The sequence below is a fragment of the Quercus suber genome, unplaced genomic scaffold (genome assembly GCF_002906115.3).
Source record: "Quercus suber isolate HL8 unplaced genomic scaffold, Cork oak 2.0 scaffold_75, whole genome shotgun sequence".
Taxonomy (NCBI): domain Eukaryota; kingdom Viridiplantae; phylum Streptophyta; class Magnoliopsida; order Fagales; family Fagaceae; genus Quercus; species Quercus suber.
This window is the reverse complement of record NW_027069540.1, coordinates 1,061,693-1,069,478: the sequence shown is the minus strand read 5'-3', so window position 1 is coordinate 1,069,478 and position 7,786 is coordinate 1,061,693. Positions and strand designations below refer to the sequence as shown.

The following is a 7,786-nucleotide window of genomic DNA, read 5'->3' as shown; positions in this document are numbered from 1 at the left end:
ATGGTCACTTCTTTTATAGCTATCTCCCTCATCCTCTACGTTGCCTCTGGACCGATTTTCCTCCTGTTGAAGTTGTAGTTTCATTTCCTGATTTTGTCTGGTGAGCTCTTCGACGGTGGCCGCAAGAGCCTGGACTTGCTGAGCTAATGTTACAGAATCCTGGTTGGACTCCATTCAAACATAGAAGTTAATTGGAAACTACACTTTTGGATCAACGTATGAAAAAGTCGTTTCCCACAGACGGTGCCAAACTGATGAGGTGTAATCTCGTCAGTTGAAGTATGTGCGTCCAAATGGAGCCAAGCCCTCGTATCTATGATTATAAAAGTGATATAGTAGCTCTGTTAGGATGGTTATCGGTGCGGTGCTTGCCACAACGTCTCTGATGCCAAAGTTAGTATAGGGAAACTCTTTGGAAAAGGATAATGTAATGTAATGGAACCATAAGTATTTCTCAGTGTGTCTATGTACCTTATGTTGGTGTTTGGAGTGCTATGTATACATTCTTGTAGCTCCTAGCTATTGTGGCTATTATGGTGGTTTTAATGCTCCTTTGGGTAACGTCTCATCCCTAGTAATATGATCCTTAATGGGCCTCTAACGGGCTGCACAGCTGACCTTGTAACCACCTGAATTATTTATTGACTTCATTTAATGGCTTCTTTGCCTTTGTCTGTGGTGTGGTTATATCGCTGGGGATGCCTAGTCGTTTCATCTGTCAAGGCAACTTCGTCAGTTTAAAAGGATTCGTCATGAGAAGTCTATCTCGTTAGTCCCATCAACATATATTAGTAATCTATTTTAGGAAACATTTTATGAAAAAATGAAAAATAATTCACTGTTTTGACAGTTTTTTTTATTATTTAATTTTTCATAAAAATTTGTTAAAAATAGATAATTAATGTGTGCCCTTAAGGGACACATTAACCAAACCCATTTATAATTTTGCCTGGGGATATGGTTCTTCTGTTCCTATAAACGTGGTATAGTGCTAGAATTATTTGTGATAGAGTACCTGACTAGTATGATAGCAATGTTGGCTTCTGCTTGGAAAGTAAGCAGCATCAAAGAATCTCAACCCCACCACCTTCAATAACATCAAGTAAGTTACAAAAATAGTCTTGTCTACCGTGTAACCTCACGTTTTCAGTTTATAAAAATACAGTGTGTAAAAGAAGCACCCCCAATCATAAACTGTAACCAAGGGAGCAATTATAAAAGTAGCACGATCTTCATTCAGATTTCTTGTCAAATATTGATATCCAACCTTGGATTCCATTTAAGTGCCTTGCATTCCCATGCCCAACAACAAGAAGCTTCACATAGCCTTTTTCCCATGGCTAGCCTTTGGCCACATGATCCCCTACCTAGAGCTCGCCAAGATCATTGCTCAGAAGGGTCATCACATTTCCTTCATATCCACCCCACGAAACATTGATCGCCTCCCAAAACTCCCTCCTAATTTGGCTCTCCTCATTGATTTGGTTAAGCTTCCATTACCTCACGTGGACAACCTCCCAGACAATGTTGAAGCCACCAATGATGTCCCGTTAAACAATGTTTCGTACCTCAAAAAGGCCTATGATGCTCTCCAAGACTCCATGACTCAATTCTTACAAGACTCAAAGCCAGACTGGGTTTTTTACGACTTTGTTCCTTACTGGTTGCTAGGTATTGCCCGCAAACTAGGCATCCCAAACGCTTTCTTTAGCATATTCATTGCCGCCACGCTAAGCTACATTGGGCCAAAAGCCTATTTTAGTGGGCGCAAGAACCCCGAGGACTATGCTTTGCCACCCAAGTGGTGTTGGGCTTTGTGGAGCCTAGTTTATTTTTGGCCCATTTTGTAGACCATTGTAACCCTGTAAGCAGGATATAAAAGCCGCTTTTATAATTAAGGTTTGTGACTATTATTGTTGTTGTGTTTTTAGAGAAAGAGAAAAACACTGTAGCCGCACTTTGTATTTTTCTCTGATAATAGTGAAATCCCTACAACTCCGTGGACGTAGGCAAATTGCTGAACCACGTAAATACTGTTTTATGCGTGTGATTATTATTTTTTTTTTTTGACGTGTGTTTTCTCTATTTTTTTTTTTTTTTGTTTCTCACAGGTTGGAATTTAGGTTTAATTCCCAACAATTGGTATCAGAGCCTAGGGTTAGGTTTGAGTGGGAGCAATGGCAGAGGAAGCAGGAAAGGCGTCTGGAATAGAAAAGTTTGATGGCACAGACTTCGCGTATTGGGGGATGCAAATTGAAGATTATCTTTATGGGAGGAAATTGCATCTGCCTTTTTTGGGGACAAAACCTGAAGCTATGAAGGCTAATGAATGGACTCTTCCTAACAGACAGGTACTAGGAGTTATCAGGTTAACTCTGTCTAGGTCTGTTGCACACAATGTTGTGAAGGAGAAGACCACAGTAGATCTGATGAAGGCTTTGTCTGGTATGTATGAAAAACCGTCAGCAAATAACAAGGTGCATCTGATGAAGAAACTATTCAATTTGAAGATGGCAGAGAATGCATCAGTAGCACAACATCTGAACGAATTTAACACTATCATAAATCAATTGTCGTTTGTAGAAATTGATTTTGATGATGAGATTCGTGCTCTGATCGTCTTGGCTTCTTTGCCAAACAGTTGGGAGGCAATGAGGATGGCAGTAAGTACAATGATATTCGAGATTTAATTCTAGCTGAGGAGATTCGCAGAAGAGATGCAGGTGAAACCTCAGGATCTAGTTCTGCCCTAAACCTTGAGACAAGAGGTAGAGGTAATAACAGAAATTCAAATCGGGGTAGATCAAAATCCAGAAATTCTAATTGGAACAGAAGTAAATCTAGATCAGGCCAACAAGTACAATGTTGGAATTGTAGGAAAACAGGTCATTTTAGGAACCAATGCAAAAATCCTAAAAAGAAGAATGAAGATGATTCTGCTAATGCTGTAACAAAAGAGGTACAGGATGCATTACTTCTTGCAGTAGACAGTCCACTTGATGATTGAGTTTTGGACTCAGAAGCTTCGTTTCATACCACTCCACACCGAGAAATCATACAGAATTATGTTGTAGGTGATTTTGGTAAGGTGTATTTGACTGATGGTTCAGCCTTGGATGTTGTAGGTATGGGAGACATCCGGATATTGTTATCCAATGGGCCTGTTTGGTTACTGGAGAAGGTTCGACATATTCCTGACCTGAGGAGGAATCTGATTTCTGTTGGATAACTTGATGATGAAGGGCATGCAATATTATTTGTTGGTGGTACTTGGAAGGTTACAAAGGGAGCTAGGGTATTGGCTCGTGGAAAGAAGACTGGTACTCTATATATGACCTCAAGTCCAAGAGACACAATTGCAATTGCTGATGCAAGTATTGATACAAGCCTATGGCACTGTAGACTTGGTCACATGAGTGAGAAAGGGATGAAAATTTTGCTATCAAAAGGAAAACTACCAGAATTGAAGTCTATTGATTTTGACATGTGTGAAAGCTGCATCTTAGGAAAGTAGAAAAATGTGATCTTCTTGAAAACTGGCAGGACACCGAAGGCTGAAAAATTGGAGTTAGTGCACACTGATTTGTGAGGGCCTTCTCCGGTTGCATCCCTTGGAGGTTCAAGGTACTACATCACTTTCATTGATGACTCAAGCAGAAAGGTATGGGTTTATTTTCTGAAAAATAAATTTGATGTATTTGAAACTTTTAAGAAGTGGAAGGCCATGGTTGAGATAGAAACAAGTTTAAAACTAAAATGTTTGAGGTCTGATAATGGAGGAGAGTACATAGATGGAGGGTTCAGTGAGTATTGTGTTGCACAGGGAATTAGGATGAAAAAGACCATTCCTGGGACACCACAGCAGAATGGTGTGGCTGAGCGCATGAACAGAACTCTTAATGAGCATGCTAGGAGTATGAGGTTGCATGCTGGACTACCAAAAACTTTCTAAGCTGATGCTGTTAGCACTGCAGCTTACCTGATAAACCGAGGGCCATCAGTTCCCATGGAGTTCAAACTTCCTGAGGAGGTTTGGAGCGGTAAGAGGTAAAGTTTTTCCATTTAAAAGTTTTTGGTTGTGTTTCTTATGTTCATACTAATTCTGATGCTCATAGTAAACTTGATGCTAAGTCTAAAATATGTTTTTTCATTGGCTATGGTGATGAGAAATTTGGCTATAGGTTTTGGGATGAACAAAACAAGAAAATCATCAGAAGTAGAAATGTGATATTTAATGAACAGGTTATGTACAAGGACAGGTCAACTGTAGTCTCAGATATTGCAGAGATAGATCAAAAGAAATCTGAGTTTGTCAACTTAGATGGATTGACTGAAAGTACTGTCTAGAAAAGGGGTGAAGAAAATAAGGAGAATGTTGATTCACAGGTAGATCAGAGTACACCTGTAGCTAAAGTCCGCAAATCTTCTAGGAACATTAGACCTCCACAGCATTATTCACCCGCTTTAAATTATCTACTATTGACTGATGGTGGTGAGCCAGAGTATTATGATGAAGCCTTGCAAGATGAAAATTCAAGTAAGTGGGAGTTAGCCATGAAGGATGAGATGGATTCCTTATTGGGGAATCAGACATGGGAATTGATTGAATTGCCAGTAGGAAAGAAGGCTTTGCACAACAAGTGGGTATATCGAATAAAGAATGAGTATGATGGTAGTAAATATTACAAGGCCAGATTAGTTGTTAAAGGGTTCCAACAGAAAGAAGGCATTGACTACACAAAGATATTTTCTCCAGTTGTGAAGATGTCAACAATTAGACTGGTGCTGGGAATGGTGGCTGCAGAAAACTTACATCTTGAGCAGTTAGATGTGAAGACGGCATTCCTTCATGGTGATTTGGAGGAAGACCTTTACATGATTTAGCCAGAAGGGTTTATTGTTCAGGGACAAGAGAATCTAGTCTGCAAACTGAGAAAGAGCTTGTATGGCCTAAAACAAGCTCCTAGACAGTGGTACAAGAAATTTGACAATTTTATGCATAAAATTGGGTTCAAGAGATGTGAAACTGATCATTGTTGCTATGTTAAATTCTTTGACAATTCTTATATCATTTTATTGTTGTAGATGGATGATATGCTCATTAAAGGGTCTAGCATTGAGGAGATTAATAATCTGAAGAAGCAATTGTCAAAACAGTTTGCAATGAAGGATTTGGGAGCTGCAAAGCAAATCCTTGGTATGAAAATCATTAGAGACAAGGCTAATGGTACATTGAAACTTTCACAGTCAGAGTATGTGAAGAAAGTTCTCAGCAGGTTCAACATGAATGAATCTAAACCAGTGGGCACACCCTTGGGTAGTCATTTCAAACTGAGCAAAGAACAATTACCGAAGACAGAAGAAGAAAGGGACCATATGAGCAAGGTGCCCTATGCCTCAGCTATTGGTAGCTTGATGTATGCTATGGTGTGTACAAGGCCAGACATTGTACATGCAGTGGGAGTTGTGAGCAGATTCATGAGTAGGCCTGAAAAGCAGCATTAGGAGGCAGTCAAGTGGATTCTGAGATATCTAAAGGGTTCATCAGATACATGTCTTTGCTTCACAAGTGTAAATCTGAAGCTGCAAGGTTATGTAGATACTGATTTTGCTGGTGATGTTGATAGTAGAAAGAGTACTACTGGGTTTGTATTTACTCTGGGTGGTACAGCTATATCATAGGCTTCAAATTTGTAAAAGATTATTACTTTGTCTACTACAGAAGTTGAGTATGTTGCAACAACTGAAACTGGAAAGGAGATGATTTGGCTACATGGTTTCTTAGATGAATTGGGTAAGAAGCAGGAGATAGACATTCTACACAGTGACAGTCAGAGTGCAATCTTTCTTGCCAAAAATTTGGCTTTTCATTCAAAGTTGAAATATATACAGACAAAATACCATTTTATCCGGTACCTTGTTGAAGATAAGTTGGTAATACTTGAGAAGATATGTGAATCTAAGAACCCGGCAGACATGTTAACTAAAGGTGTCATTATTGAGAAATTGAAGCTGTGTGCAGCTTCAATTGGTCTTCTAGCTTGAGGATAGGAGGATGAGTTGCAGGGATGAGAGATTGCTTTTGGTGGATAGCGGCTGATGTTAATGATTGAACTAGTCTCCAAGTGGGAGATTTGTTGGGCTTTGTGAAGCCTAGTTTATTTTTGGCCCGTTTTGTAACCCATTGTAACCCTATAAGTAGAATATAAAAGTCGCTTTTATAATTAGGGTTTGTGACTACTACTGTTGTTGTGTTTTTAGAGAGAGAGAAAAACACTGTAGCCGCACTTTGTATTTTTTTCCTGATAACAGTGAAATCCCTGCAACTTCGTGGACGTAGGGAAATTATTGAACCACGTAAATACTGTCTTGTGCATGTGATTATTTTTCTTTGACGTGTGTTTTCTCTATTTCTTTTTTGTTTCTCACAGGTTGGAATTTAGGTTTAATTCCCAACAAGTGGGTCCCATTCCCAACCACGGTGGCACTTCGGTTCTTTGAGGTTATGAAAATATTTAATGGCGGTATAACCTGCGAGGAGTCAAACGTGACAGATTTTTATCGTTTCGTGGAAGTGATGGACGGCTGTGACATAATGGTTGTGAGAAGCTGCATGGAGCTCGAGCCAAAGTGGCTACAACTGCAGGAGGATCTTCATCAGAAACCTGTTATTCCGGTTGGTCAACTTCCCACTACAGTGCACAACAGCAGGGACAATGAAACCGAAACTTGGCTGTGGATGAAAGAGTGGTTGGACAAGCAAGCCAAAAGTTCGGTAGTGTACGTAGCATTTGGGAGCGAGGCAAAGCCTACTCAAGAGGAACTCACCGAGATAGCTCTTGGGTTGGAACAGTCAAAGGTACCCTTTTTTGGGTACTAAGAACTCGAAGTGGGACAATTGATACTGGGTTAATTGAGTTGCCAGAGGGGTTTGAGGAGCGAACCAAAGGACAAGGGGTGGTTTGTACGAGCTGGGCACCTCAGCTCAAGATTTTAGCTCATGACTCTATTGGTGGCTTCTTGTCTCACTCCAGTTGGAGCTCCGTGGTGGAAGCACTTCAGTTTGAGAGACCTCTCATAATCTTAACCTTTTATGCAGACCAAGGACTTAATGCTAAGCTTTTGGAAGAAAAACAATTTGGGTATTTGATACCGAGGAACGAGCAGGATGGTTCCTTTACTAGGGACTCGGTGGCAAAGTCTCTAAGGCTGGTGATAGTGGAGGAAGAGGGGAAGATGTATAGGGACAAGGCTAAGGAGATGAAGGGACTGTTTGGAGACAAGAAGAGTCAGGATAAGTACTTGGATAGTTTCCTCGACTACCTAAAAACCCATCGTCGTCTCTAAACACATGAATAGTATTTTCAGAATGTTACCAAACACATGAAAATATTTTCTAGAACAATTTTCATAATGCAACCAAATACTTGAAAATATTTTCCTTTCCCGAAAATAGCATTTCCGGAAAATATTTATTTTTCAGAAAATATTTTATATTGAACCAAACACAGCCTTAATTGATAATATACCTATTCATATTTGATTTTCTTATTATTTTGTAATTATGAAGGATATAAAAAGAAAATATAATCCAATAGTAAATTTGTCAAATTTCACATTCAATAAAAATATATTAAATATAGTTGTAGGCTTGTAGCCAAACTTTGTCATAATATTTTTAGCCTATCTTTCATAAAAAAATTATTTAGGTATTAAATAAGTCAAAAAAATTTCAAATTTAAAGAACAAGATTAAGGACTAAAGATCTTATTTGTTTTCATAAATA

The 7,786-nt window shown here is 39.2% G+C and overlaps 1 pseudogene; it reads left to right on the top strand.

The window, feature by feature from the left end:
- The first annotated feature begins 1,274 nt into the window (after positions 1 to 1,274).
- LOC112017975 (UDP-glycosyltransferase 91A1-like) lies at positions 1,275 to 7,347 on the top strand (annotated as a pseudogene).
- Positions 7,348 to 7,786: the final 439 nt, after the last annotated feature.